Source organism: Schistocerca cancellata, chromosome 7, assembly GCF_023864275.1.
Source record: "Schistocerca cancellata isolate TAMUIC-IGC-003103 chromosome 7, iqSchCanc2.1, whole genome shotgun sequence".
Lineage (NCBI taxonomy): Eukaryota > Metazoa > Arthropoda > Insecta > Orthoptera > Acrididae > Schistocerca > Schistocerca cancellata.
In genome coordinates, this window is record NC_064632.1 from 374,508,693 (window position 1) to 374,524,076 (window position 15,384).

Genomic DNA, 15,384 nt, shown 5'->3' on the forward strand with positions numbered 1-15,384 from the left:
GATGTCTGTATTCAACATAACACTCAGCCTCAGACAAGTTTGAGGACTTATTAACACATCATGAAACAGGGTTGGACAGTTTTACCCTTTCTCCCTACAGCTCTGACCCAACTCCCTTGGACTTCCAAGTGTTCCGGGCACTGAAGGGTAGCATTTGTGGAAGATATTTTGAAGAGATGAGGTGGTGATTCGCACAGAGCAGAAATGGCTTAGTGACCAGAAGAGGGACTGGTACTGATATGGCACACACATTTGTGTATCGATGAAGGAATGCCACAGAACTGGAATGAGCTTATGGAGAGAAATAGGGCGTGTAATAAACAACTGTTGAAGGAAAAAAAATTGAGCATTACTTCCTTGGTCCCTTCGTATTGTGAATTATAAATATTTGAAAATGAAAAAGGAAGTTTATTAGCAATATTAGGAACAGGAATCATTCCTTAATTGCTAGAGAGAGAGAGAGAGAGAGAGAGAGAGAGAGAGAGAGAGAGAGTGTGTGTGTGTGTGTGTGTGTTTGTTTGTTTGTTTGTTTGTTTGGGGGGAGGGGAGGAGAGTGTATTTCACTTATATATTTTAGCAGTCTTTTCATTGTGCCTGTCAGTGACACAACACTTCCTCTGTGTGGTGAGTAGTAATCTATCCTTCCTAAACTATTTTAATTCTATCCTGGATTTTCCATTGTTCGAAAGACACATTTTATATTTTTTAGCAAATAAAGGAAAACAAATGATGACAGTTTTGTTGAGTAAACAAATATGTTAATCAATTACAAACCTGAAATGTCAGCTACATAAATGCAGGTGCCAGTATTAGTACATGAAAGTCATTTAATGAAATTATGAATAACATTAATTTGAATAGCACCTGTGTATATCGCTAGCTGGTGAAAAGTAATGTACACAATGCTGAATTATGTCAACTATGAGGAACTTAAATAATAATAATAATAATATACCTAAAAACAAAGATGATGTGACTTACCAAATGAAAGTGCTGGCAGGTCGACAGACACACAAACATACACACAAAATTCAAGCTTTCGCAACAAACTGTTGCCTCATCAGGAAAGAGGGAAGGAGAGGGAAAGACGAAAGGATGTGGGTTTTAAGGGAGAGGGTAAGGAGTCATTCCAGTCTCGGGAGCGGAAAGACTTACCTTAGGGGGAAAAAAGGACGGGTATACACTCGCACACACACACATATCCATCCACACATATACAATGTGCTTTCAGTTGCACAGTCATAACAGAAGACTAGTTGGTGTTACATTATAAGTTCAGTGGTTAGGTTACACTTTGTATTTGAAGGAACAGACCCTAGTCTGGTGCTGGTGATTTAGGTTTCCCATAATTTTTCCTAAGTAATACAATTTCTTCAGTTAGCTCACATTGAATTATTTTACTATCATTGTCTGCCTGATTTAGTGTCTCCTTTGTCAAATGATAAATCTCAATGGTAATACACCAACAATAGAGATAGATATATTAGGAAAGAAAGCAATATTACAACCCAATGGAATGTGGCTCAACTGAATCATCTCTGTATCACAGTAAAGGTGGGTTGACACCTGTGTTATTTTCCGTGCACACTAGGCGCATGCAGCCCTTGCAAAGAGGAGCATATGCTGGTGTAAAGTCGTGCATGCCTCTGAATTGTGTGCTAGGGGAGGGGGGGGGGGGGGGTTGCAGGAATCTTCCCACACCAGAAAGGAAAACATGCTCTTCTACTTGCGTGTGGAGCAAGGACAGCTGCACGGCAACTTGCTGCAACATGCACAGGTGTAAACGCACCTTAAGCATTGTTATCCATCTAGCAGTCGGGGAGCACACTACTGTGGTTCTTGATGGAAAGGTGTGACCGAAAGAAAGCAACTGCTAACTTTGTACCTCATACCACACATACGCCTTTCGTAACTGCCAAAGGAACAGCTACTTTCAGAGCTCTTTTAAATATGTACAATGAATAATCTTAATATTTGATGAAATGTCAGTATTACTTCATCAATACTTGCAGTCTTATCACATAAATACTTTTGTTCTAGGTACCAACTATTTCATATTCTATTTAGAATTTGTGCTGGGTCTGCATCTCAATTTTCTTATAATTCATTATGATGCTGTGCTCTGCTGATAGTTACCAAGTGCACATCCCATTTTCTGTGAAATGTTTCATTCTCTCAGAGTAATTTTACCCTCTCCATCAGCCTCCTTCAACTTCGAAGGGCAGATGAACATACAATTCAGTCATGACAATAAAAACAAGGTGTGATCCACCTATGCCATCAATTAAATTGTGTACTTAGTTGTCCTGAAAAATTAATATCATCATTTAACTGTGCTAGAGGGATCACATTTTTCCCATCTGAACTCGTTGTGTATTTGACTTACTGCATTTTCTTGAATAGCTTAGTCAGTCTGCCCTCCTATCCTGCACACAAAAAATTGCAGGTAAGCAAGTCACTTACAATTAGTTTAAGGGATGCAAAACTAGTTAGTCCTTTCCTTGACCTTTTGTGATAAGTTACTGGTTGTAAGGGCTGTGAATGATACAAAGGAGGAGATGTGCAACTTACACACAAAAATATGTATACAGCACTGATATTAATGAAAAAGAGTTTGTTTGGAAAGATGCTGTTTATTACACAAAGTGGATGGTGTCATACATGTATTGTATATTGTATTTGGTGATTAATATGTGACAAATGAGACCAGACATGTGGTCAACCGGAGCAGAAACCAATACCTTAACAACAGCTTACAAGCTCTCACACATTTTGCGTAAGTGGAAAAAAGGTCAAATCTATGCAGTTTCTTGGGTTAAGTACAACATTAGCATGAATTTGCGTATTTACTTCTAATGTTAGTAGTACACTGAGATGACAAAAGTCATGGGATACCTCATAATTGTGTCTGACCTCCTGTTGCGGCATAGTGTAAAAACTTGATGTGGTATGGACTCGACAAGATGGTGGAAGTTCCATGCAGAAATATTGGGCCATGCTGCCTCTTTAGTTATGCATGTTTGCAGAAATGTTGCCAGTGCAGGATTTTGTGCTTGAACTGACTTCTCGTTTATGCCACATAAATGTTTGACGGGATACATGTCCGGTGATGTAGGTGACGGAATCATTTGTTCGAATTGTCCAGAATGTTCTTCAAACCACTCATGAACAATTGCAGCCTGGGGACATGGTGCATTGTTATGGATAACTAAGTTCATAAATGGCTGCAAATGGTCTCCACGTAGCTGAACGTAAACATTTCCAGTCACTGACCAGTTCAGTTGGACCAGAGAACCTAGTCCATTCCATGTAAGTACAGCCTACACCATTATGGAACCACCACCAGATTTCACAGTGCCCTCTTGACAACTTGGGTTCATGGCTTCTTAGCGTCTATATCAGACTCGAATCCTACCATTAGCTCTTACCAACTGAAATCGCCACTCATCTGACCAGACTACAGTTATCTAGCGTCCAACCAATATGGTTTCGAGCCCAGGAGATGTGTTGCAGGCTATGTCATGCTGTTAGCGAAGGCATTTGTGTCAATCATCTGCTGCTGTAGCCCATTAATGCCAAATTTCACTGTATTGTTGTAACGGATATGTTCATCATATGTTCTTATGGTCTCTGTGGTTGTTTCACACAGTGTTGCTTGTCTGTTAGCACTGACAATTCTATGCAAATGCTAGTGTTCTCTGCTGTTAAGAGGAGGTCGTTAACCATTCCACTGTCTGCGGTGACAAGTAATGCCTGAATTTTTGTACTCTCAGCACACTCTTAAAAGACACTGTGGATGCTCTCGCAGTATTGAATTCAGTAACGATTTCCGCCCCCCATGAACCATGGACCTTGCCATTGGTGGGGAGGCTTGCGTGCCTCAGCGATACAGATGGCCGTACCCTAGGTGCAACCACAACGGAGGGGTATCTGTTTAGAGGCCAGACAAACATGTGGTTCCTGAAGAGGGGCAGCAGCCTTTTCAGTAGTTGCAGGCGCAACAGTCTAGATGATTGACTGATCTGGCCTTGTAACATTAACCAAAACGGCCTTGCTGTGCTGGTACTGCGAACGGCTGAAAGCAAGGGGAAACTACAGCCGTAATTTTTCCCGAGGACATGCAGCTTTACTGTATGATTAAATGATGATGGCGTCCTCTTGGGTAAAATATTCCGGAGGTAAAATAGTCCCCCATTCGGATCTCCGGGCGGGGACTACTCCAGAGGACGTCGTTATCAGGAGAAAGAAAACTGGCGTTCTACAGATCGGAGCGTGGAATGTCAGATCCCATAATCGGGCAGGTAGGTTAGAAAATTTAAAAAGGGAAATGGATAGGTTAAAGTTAGATATAGTGGGAATTAGTGAAGTTAGGTGGCAGGAGGAACAAGACTTTTGGTCAGGTGATTACAGGGTTATAAATACAAAATCAAATAGAGGTAATGCAGGAGTAGGTTTAATAATGAATAAAAAAATAGGAGTGCGGGTTAGTTACTACAAACAGCATAGTGAACGCATTATTGTGGCCAAGATAGACACAAATCCCATGCCTACTACAGTAGTACAAGTTTATATGCCAACTAGCTCTGCAGATGATGAAGAAATTGATGAAAAGTATGACGAGATAAAAGAAATTATTCAGGTAGTGAAGGGAGACGAAAATTTAATAGTCATGGGTGACTGGAATTCGAGTGTAGGAAAAGGGAGAGAAAGAAACATAGTAGGTGAATATGGATTGGGGGGAAGAAATGAAAGAGGAAGCCGCCTTGTAGAATTTTGCACAGAGCATAACTTAATCATAGCCAACACCTGGTTCAAGAATCATAAAAGAAGGTTGTATACCTGGAAGAATCCTGGAGATACTAAAAGGTATCAGATAGATTATACAATGGTAAGACAGAGATTTAGGAACCAGGTTTTAAATTGTAAGACATTTCCAGGGGCAGATGTGGACTCTGACCACAATCTCTTGGTTATGAACTGCAGATTGAAACTGAAGAAACTGCAAAAAGGTGGGAATTTAAGGAGATGGGACCTGGATAAACTAAAAGAACGAGAGGTTGTAGAGAGTTTCAGGGAGAGCATAAGGGAACAATTGACAGGAATGGGGGAAAGAAATACAGTAGAAGACGAATGGGTAGCTCTGAGGGATGAAGTAGTGAAAGCAGCAGACGATCAAGTAGGTAAAAAGACAAGGGCTAATAGAAATCCTTGGGTAACAGAAGAAATATTGAATTTAATCGATGAAAGGAGAAAATATAAAGATGCAGTAAATGAAGCAGGCAAAAAGGAATACAAACATCTCAAAAATGAGATCGACAGGAAGTGCAAAATGGCTAAGCAGGGATGGCTAGAGGACAAATGTAAGGATGTAGAGGCTTGTCTCACTAGGGGTAAGATAGATACTGCCTACAGGAAAATTAAAGAGACCTTTGGAGAGAAGAGAACCACTTGTATGAAAATCAAGAGCTCAGATGGCAACCCAGTTCTAAGCAAAGAAGGGAAGGCAGAAAGGTGGAAGGAGTATATAGAGGGTTTATACAAGGGTAATGTCCTTGAGGACAATATTATGGAAATGGAAGAGGATGCAGATGAAGATGAAATGGGAGATACGATACTGCGTGAAGAGTTTGACAGAGCACTGAAAAACCTGAGTCGAAACAAGGCCCCAGGAGTAGACAACATTCCATTAGAACTACTGACGGCCTTGGGAGAGCCAGTCCTGACAAAACTCTACCATCTGGTGAGCAAGATGTATGAGACAGGTGAAATACCCTCAGACTTCAAGAAGAATATAATAATTACAATCCCAAAGAAAGCAGGTGTTGACAGATGTGAAAATTACCGAACTATCAGTTTAATAAGTCACAGCTGCAAAATACTAACGCGAATTCTTTACAGACGAATGGAAAAACTGGTAGAAGCGGACCTCGGGGAAGATCAGTTTGGATTCCGTAGAAATGTTGGAACACATGAGGCAATACTAACCTTACGACTTATCTTAGAAGAAAGATTAAGAAAAGGCAAACCTACGTTTCTAGCATTTCTCTAGACTTAGAGAAAGCTTTTGACAATGTTGACTGGAATACTCTCTTCCACATTCTAAAGGTGGCAAGGGTAAAATACAGGGAGCGAAAGGCTATTTACAATTTGTACAGAAACCAGATGGCAGTTATAAGAGTCGAGGGGCATGAAAGGGAAGCAGTGGTTGGGAAAGTAGTGAGACAGGTTTGTAGTCTATCCCCGATGTTATTTAATCTGTATATTGAGCAAGCAGTAAAGGAAACAAAAGAAATATTCGGAGTAGGTATTAAAATTCATGGAGAAGAAGTAAAAACTTTGAGGTTCGCCGATGACATTGTAATTCTGTCAGAGACAGCAAAGGACTTGGAAGAACAGTTGAATGGAATGGACAGTGTCTTGAAAGGAGGATATAAGATGAACATCAACAAAAGCAAAACGAGGATAATGGAATGTTGTCGAATTAAGTCGGGTGATGCTGAGGGAATTAGATTAGGAAATGAGACACTTAAAGTAGTAAAGGAGTTTTGCTATTTAGGGAGTAAAATAACTGATGATGGTCGAAGTAGAGAGGATATAAAATGTAGACTGGCAATGGCAAGGAAATCGTTTCTGAAGAAGAGAAATTTGTTAACATCGAGTATAGATTTAAGTGTCAGGAAGTCATTTTTGAAAGTATTTGTATGGAGTGATGATGATGTTTGGTTTGTGGGGCGCTCAACTGCGCGGTTATCAGCGCCCGTACAATTACCCAATCTTTGCTCAGTCCAATTTCGCCACTTTCCTGGATGATGATGAAATGATGGGGACAACACAAACACCCAGTCATCTCGAGGCAGGTGAAAATCCCTGACCCCGCCGGGAATCGAACCCGGGACCCCGTGCTCGGGAAGCGAGAACGCTACCGCGAGACCACGAGCGGCGGACATTTGTATGGAGTGTAGCCATGTATGGAAGTGAAACATGGACGATAAATAGTATGGACAAGAAGAGAATAGAAGCTTTCGAAATGTGGTGCTACAGAAGAATGCTGAAGATAAGATGGGTAGATCACGTAACTAATGAGGTATTGAATAGGATTGGGGAGAAGAGAAGTTTGTGGCACAACTTGACTAGAAGAACGGATCGGTTGGTAGGACATGTTTTGAGGCATCAAGGGATCACAAATTTAGCATTGGAGGGCAGCGTGGAGGGTAAAAATCGTAGAGGGAGACCAAGAGATGAATACACTAAGCAGATTCAGAAGGATGTAGGTTGCAGTAGGTACTGGGAGATGAAGAAGCTTGCGCAGGATAGAGTAGCATGGAGAGCTGCATCAAACCAGTCTCAGGACTGAAGACCACAACAACAACAACAAACGATTTCCGAACTAGAATGTGCCTAGTTTCAGTTGCCATTTTGTCTTCAAGTCTGTGAATTCCCATCCTTGCGGACATCATCACATCGGAACTCTTTTTACGTGAGTCGCCTGAGTACAAGTGAGAGCTCTGACGATGCACTGCCCTTTTATACCTTGTATATGCGATACTACTGCCGTCTGTATATGTGCACATCACTATCCCCTGACTTTTGCCACCTTACAGCAAGGTAAGAACATTGAGAGTTAATGATATGACAGACCTGACTGCCTGAAAGCTTTTGTCAAAAATTGAAATTTAATTGACCATCAAAACTGTCCACTTTTGGTCTTAGAGGCCATTTTCAAGTAATAACAGGTTTCCTGTGCCATATCCCCACATGCCCCAATCCTCCTACCACCCTCAAGAACCAGCTACAGTAGGGCTCCCACTTTCTCACAATACCACCTTGGACTGGATCAACTAATATCATGCCCTGAAATGGGGTACTTCCTTCCTAAGGTCTTGAAACCCCCACCTAAACTGGTTTTTCATCACCCCCCCCCCCCCCCCAAGGCTCCATAACATTTTAGTCCAACCCTATGACAGTCCCAGCCTCTTGCCCCACAGATCATATCCATGTGGATGACCCAGGTGCAAGACCCATCAATGTTTTCCCCTCTCTCCTGCTCCACTCCCTATTCCCATTTTCCCACAGCCCCCCGACACTGCATCTGACAGCCTTGTTGTGGCGCCTGCCTTCTAATCTCTACACACTCTACCACCAGACAGTGAACACCCCCCCCCCCCCCCCCGCACTTGATTCCTCCTATACCCCTCCCCTGTCAGAGCCCTACTCAAGTTTTCTGCTTTTGTTCAATGCAATATTTGAAGTCTGGCCAGAGCAGCTGTGGATATAGTGTGTGTGTGTGTGTGGGGGGGGGGGGGGGGGTGTTCTTTTATTTCCAGAAGGCTTTGGCTGAAAGCTCAATGTGTAACGGTGTTTTCATTGTGCTGGCCTGCAACTCAATATGACATCTTTCATTATGATAAGTAGCACTCTATCCTTGTCATAATTGTTAATGCAGTCCAACATTGGCCCACTGTTGCATCCAGGGCGAGGTTCAGGGCATTTTAGCAGATAAAATTCAACCTGGCATTCCTAATGGGCCAAAATCATTCGATGTAAAAGTAATTCTGAGAGTAGCTCAAGGGCATGTTATAGGTTGGTAACTGTTTGCAGTGTACATAAATGATCTAGCAGATAATGCTGAAAGCTCTGTAAGGTTGTTCAGAGGTGATGCTGCATTATGCAGGTTCTCTCTCCTAAGAGTTATCAAGTGCATTTTCTCTAATATCTCACAGCATATTAGCAACACAACCGGAATCAACCCAAACAAATACTGTTCACCATGTCTTTCACGTGATGCCCAGTGTCAATGGAAAGCGTCGCTTTGTTTGCCTGTTACAAAGAAAATTATTTCTGAAAGCAGAATTTTTATATCCCCATTTGACAGAGTGGTCCCACAGTGTAGTATGATATTCATTTTATCAGTATTTGATATGTATTAACAGGACAGCAAAGCATGAAGAATAACCAGTACTCCAAAAAAGACAGCACCGCTTGGCCAACGCTGACTGCTGCCACTATGCAGCAGCACTGCTCAGTTGCTGCTGGAGCACTGGTTATTCTTCGTGTTTCACTGTATCTGTTATTACATATCACTTAACCAAATATCACACTAGGCTAATTTGGAGACTTTATCGAATAGCTGTATCAACTTCGCAAATAATTACCTTCTGCAAAGGGAACCAAATTTATGCTTCCCATCAACACTGGGCATAACATGAAAGATGTGATGAGTGTTTGGGCTGACTCCAGCTACATATTGCAAAAACAAAATTGCAAAGATTGGCCAAAACATCAGAGAAAATTTGGATGATGAATCTTAGGAGGGACGCCTGATATAATACACTATGTGATCAAAAGTATCCAGACACTCCCAAAAACATACATTTTTCATATTAGCTGCATTGTGCTGCCACCACTGGGTACTCCATATCAGTGATCTCAGTAGTCATTAGACATTGTGAGAGAGCAGAATGGGGTGCTCCGAGGAACCCACGGACTTCGAACGTGGTCAGGTGATTGGGTGTCACTTGTGTCATACGTCTATACGCGAAATTTCCACACTCCTAAACATCCCTAGATCCACTGTTTCCAACGTGCGAGTGAAGTGGAAATGTGAAGGGACACGTCTGTTGACTGACAAGAGACCCCCGACAGTTGAAGAGGGCTCATAATGTGTAATAGGCAGACATCTATCCAGACCATCTCACAGGAATTCCAAACTGCCTCAAGATCCACTGCAAGTACTACGACAGTTAGGTGGGAGGTGTGAAAACGGATTTCATGGTTACGTGGCTGTTCATAAGGCACACATCACACTGGTAAATGCCAAATGATGCCTCGCTTGGTGTAAGAATCGTAAACATTGGATGACTGAACAGTGGAAAAAACGTTGTGTGGAGTGACGAATCACGGTCCACAATGTGGCGATCCGATGGCAGGGTGTGGGTATGGCAAATGCCTGGTGAAAGACATCTGCCAGCGTGTGTAGTGCCAACAGTAAAATTCGGAGATGGTGGTGTTACAGTGTGGTCGTGTTTTTCAAAGAGGTGGCTTCCCCTTGTTGTTTTGCATGGCAGTATCACAGCACAGGCCTACATTGATGTTTTAAGCACCTTCTTGCTTCCCACTGTCGAAGAGCAATTCGGGGATGGCAATTTCATCTTTCAACGAGATCGAGCATCTGTTCATAATGCACACCTGTGGCAGAGTGGTTACATGACAATAACATCCCTGTAATGGACTGACCTGCATAGAGTCCTGACCTGAATCCTATAGAACACCTTTGGGATGTTTTGGAATGCTGGCTTCATGCCAGACCTCACCGACCAACATCGATACCTCTCCTCAGAGCAGCATTCTGTGAAGAATGGGCTGCCATTCCCCAAGAAACCTTCCAGCACCTGATGGAACGTATGCCTGCAAGAGGGGAAGCTGTCATCATGGCTAAGGGTGGGCCAACACCATATTGAATTTCAGCATTACGAATGGAGGGCACCACGAACTTGTAAGTCATTTTCAGCTAGGTGTCTGGATACCTTTGATCACATAATGTATGTCGAGTGCCTGAAAACTAAAAGAAAAAGCTGAAGACGGGCAGGGGACTGACACTAAGTTAAAGGTCTGGCTCTGACACTCAGCATATATAAATGTAATTTTTTACACACAAATAAGAAAAAAGACCCATTACTATCTGATTATACCACTGGGAACAATAAGAACCATAAAAATATATGAATAACTGTAAGAAGCAACCTAAAGTAGAATCACCACATAAAACTAGTAAGAAAAATAAATGTCAGACTAAGATTCCCTGGAAGTACCCCACAAAATGTAATTCAACCATGAAAGAGGTAGCTTAAAAATCCCTTGTACGACAGATTCTTCAATAACAACTGTCACTTGGGGATTCAATTAGTAAGCACAAACGTGTCACTGAAGTAGAGAGGAAGTTGGTACGAGAAAAGTGTTGTGTATTATATGGAGGTTCATTTTTAAGACCAAAAGAAAATATTTTCCAAGGACAGTTAAGCAATGTATTACTGCCTCCATATGCATGTTACAAAATGAATGTGATGAGAAAACCAAAGAAATTTGATCTTAAATGGAGGTTTACCAACAGTCGGCTTACTCGTGCACCATTTGCAGTTTGAGCAGGAAAGGGGTGTAAACCAGACGCAACCTCCTCCACATTGTAACGTGGGTTGTGAAGTATAGTTGTAGATGTGCTCTGCATTTCTTACTAGGTCAACTTACTATGGATGCAGTATAAATCAATAATGCAATATAGGTCATTTTCATACACAAACTGTGATTTCCTGCGAACCCACCGGTAAATAAAAGCCAGCCGTTTCCCTTTCCAACAAATGAATTTGTGTGATTGTTTCTCTCAGACATTTGTATATCAGTGACTCAAGTTGTTCCTCATTCTGTAATTAATGGACATGACATTTTACATTCCATAAGGTGCATTATTTTATTCCTCTACAATAAGAGCCAGTTTAAAGTCATTGCACTAAGCTGACATATTTTGTCAGGGTACTGCTACAATTTTCATCAGTATTGAATTGTAATTTGATTTGTTTTATCAGTGAAATAGTTTACACTTTGGAAATACATTGGGTCCTTTTATTTCTAGGGTATATATGGCCCTCTCGTAAGTTCGGTGGGTTCCTTGCATGGCTGCTGAAGAGCAGTATAATCTCTGAATGCAATCATCTCTGGGTGGTCGAGGGTATATCAGATAAATCTGGTTGGTATTCTTGCAATCGTACTAATGCCATTTGGCATTTTCAAACCTTCGTTTCCTGATGGATCTCAGGAGAAAAGTGCACAGTAACTTAATTCATCTAGATAAAGCCTTTCTCAAAACTAGTTACATGACAAGTAGGTAGATGTTTGCACTATGTTCCAAATTCGTCACTGATAACTTCAGCATACTGATCAATATGTCCCAATAACCCAATTCAGATAATTTGAAGTAACACTTCAACCTAGATAAGGAGCACCCTGCCAGATTAAAACTGTGTGTGCTGGACTGAGACTCGAACTATGTAGGAGAGCTTCTGTGAAATTTGGAAGGTAGGAGATGTACTGGCAGAATTGAAGCTTTGGGGACAGGTTGTGAGACATGCTCGGGTAGCTCAGTCGGTAGAGCACTTGTCCATGATGGCAAAGGTCCAGAGTTTGAGCCACGGTCCAGCACACAGTTTTAATCTGCCAGGAACTTTTGTATCAGTGCACACACTGTTGCAGAGTAAAGAGCTGGGACTGCGCACATTACTAAAATGCTATTTGTTGTGGCATATTAGTGTTTGACCGTTTTCCAACCTTGAACTCTGCTCTTATGTTGATAACACGTGTAATCACAGTCAGTCGAGTGAGTGACTCTAGGTAAGCAGTTTACAAAAGACAGGTTTTGTATTCTGCCAGAAAATGTTGTGTACAAAGTTTGTCAAAAAAGGAATGTGACTGACTGACGCTGTAAGTTTGTGTAATAAACAAATATTTTCAATAGTTGTTAGCTTCAATATAGGATCTGTTACTTTTTATTTTCTGTCACTTAGTACTTAGTTGTGATAACTACTGTTGTTTAGTTTTGGATTATTTGCCACAGTTAAGCTCAAGTTCACTGCATGAAAGAAAAAGAGATCAGAAAACATGCAAGGTATCAGGAAGGAGTCATAAGCAGCAGTGCAACACCTGTAGCCATACTTTGGCAGTTACACAGTATTTAATACTAACAAACTTTTTATCCTTTTCTTTTTGTGCCAACATCTGCAACCATCTTGCCTGGAATATTTCACATGTTGACTGCCACTAGGCTTCTGGAGGACACAGCACAGCCTTATTGCTATGGCAGCCAATCGTCTTAATGGCAGTCAGTGTGTCAAAGAATCACACAAAGACTGACTTTGATCACTAGGTGTCAATATCAACATGAATTAATAGGGTTTTTGGCATATGATCGGAATGTGTGTTGGTTACGTTGATTTCTGTATCTGAGATTTATAAGCACTCATGTCTGAGATGAGATTGCTAAAGATTGTTAAACTTATATATAATGTGTGTGTGTGTGTGTGTGTGTGGAGGGGGGGGGGGGGCAGCCATATGCAAACTCTTCGGTCACTTCGAGATCAATGTGTTACGGGTAACGTTCAGATGCCAACTGTCACAGGAAAGTTGTTGGGACATCAGTATTATGACCCAGGTGAAAGATGAAAGATTACTGTGATTCATGAACTGAACTAACTTTGGCAACCAATATATTAATGTGTCTTCCAAGAACCCCAAGTGAAATGATTGTCATCGATGTGGAATGAATCAAAAAGTTTTAAACCTATTTTAATTTCAAAAGTAATAAATACTAAATTGAAAAATCCTTTTACAATGCTTACTTACAATGACTGCCTTACTGCACTAAATTTGTACCAGTCAGATTGTACTAATACTCGCATTATTTGATTTTATTAGTAATATGGTTCAAATGACTCTGAGCACTATGGGGCTTAACTTCTGAGGTCATCAGTCCCCTAGAACTTAGAACTACTTAAACCTAACTAACCTAAGGACATCACACACATCCATGCCTGAGGCAGGATTTGAACCTGCCACCGTAGCGGTCGCGCAGTTCCAGACTGTAGTGCTATTAGTAATATGCACACACCAGTTGGTTCTACTAAGAAATTCATCAACGGAGGAGGAGGACTTGGCCACCAGTAAACCTTTTAGGCTGAAACTGAACTTTATTGGTTGTTAAACATTTTATGGCTGCTGGCAAGTTATTGAAAATGTGTGTTCCTGAATAATGGAGACCTTTTTGGACCAAAATAAGTTACCTTAAATCTTTGTGAAGATTATTTTTATTTCTAGTATTGATTCCAAGAACTGTGCTGTTTTTACGAAGAAATAAATTTCAATGAAAAATTTCATTACACAATAAATGTATTGGGAAGCAGTAGTTAATATCCCTAGTTTCCTAAACAGACCTCTGCAGGAACTCCTTGAGTTCACACCACAAATAATTCTTGTTACATGTTTTTGGACCTGGAAAGCTTTCACTTAGCTTGATGAGTTACCCTATAAACTAATCCCATGTGATGTAATGGAATGAAAGTAATGATAGTATGTTAGAATCTTCATTTTCATATCCCCTATATTGGACAACATTTGCATTGCAAATAGCAATTTGTTTAGGTACTTCAGCTGTTCTGTGGTGTGCTCCTCCCAGTTGAATTTATAATTAAACTGTAATCCCAAAATTTTAACACTGTCCATTTCTTCTATCTATTTGCAATAATATATTAGGTATATAATGGTGCGAAATCTCTTTACAAGTTCTGAACTGCATGTAGTGTGTTTTTACAAAAGAAATGGCTAGGAACCATTTATTAATGTCAATGAAAGTATTATTAACTGATCTTTCTGAGACTACACTCTATTTGCTATTTATTGCAATGTTTATATCATCTGCAAACAAAATGAACTTCGCATCTGGTTAAGATTAAAACATGTACTGCACATGCACATGCGACCCCCTCCCCCCCCCCCCCCCCCCCAACCACACACACACACACACACACACACACACACACGATACCTTCATGATCTGTCCTCCAGTCCAGGGCATCCTAACCTCATTCCTTTGCAACCTCAACATCTTCCCTCCTCCTCCTGTCCACTTCACCTGGTCCTTAACATAGTGTCCCACATACCAGGATGTTGACCTCCTCCTCTCTAAGGACTCAGTCCACACCTCTATCCACATTAAATCCACCATCCACAAAAAATATCTGCTTTTTGACAGTTGCCATCCCTTCCCCACCAAAATCTCCCTCCCATACAACTTAGCCACCTTGGGATGACATATCTGCAGTGACAGCAGCTCCCCTGCCCAATATGCTTAATATATCGCAAAGGCCTTCACAAGCGGGCATTATCCCCCAGATCTAGTCCACATACACATTTCCCGTGCTATATCCCCACACACTGTGGGTAAGCTACTACAAACAGCATAGTGAACGCATCATTGTGGCCAAGATAGACACGAAGCCCACGCCTACAACAGTAGTACAAGTTTATATGCCAACTAGCTCTGCAGATGATGAAGAAATTGATGAAATGTATGATGAGATAAAAGAAATTATTCAGGTAAAGAAGGGAGACAAATATTTAATAGTCATGGGTGACTGGAATTCTAGAGTAGGAAAAGAGAGAGAAGGAAACATAGTAGGTGAATATGGATTGGGGGTAAGAAATGAAAGAGGAAGCCGTCTGGTAGAATTTTGCACAGAGCATAACTTAGTCATAGCTAACACTTGGTTCAAGAATCATGAAAGAAGGTTGTATACATGGAAGAATCCTGGAGATACTAGAAGGTATCAGATTATATAATGGTAA

At 41.1% G+C, this 15,384-nt stretch overlaps 1 protein-coding gene across 2 annotated transcripts in view; it reads right to left on the reverse strand.

The window, feature by feature from the left end:
• The window catches only part of LOC126092615 (reticulon-4-interacting protein 1 homolog, mitochondrial-like), a 152,002-nt gene that overhangs the window by 4,821 nt on the left and 131,797 nt on the right, over nucleotides 1-15,384 (reverse strand). The gene's annotated exons all lie outside the window — the stretch shown is intronic.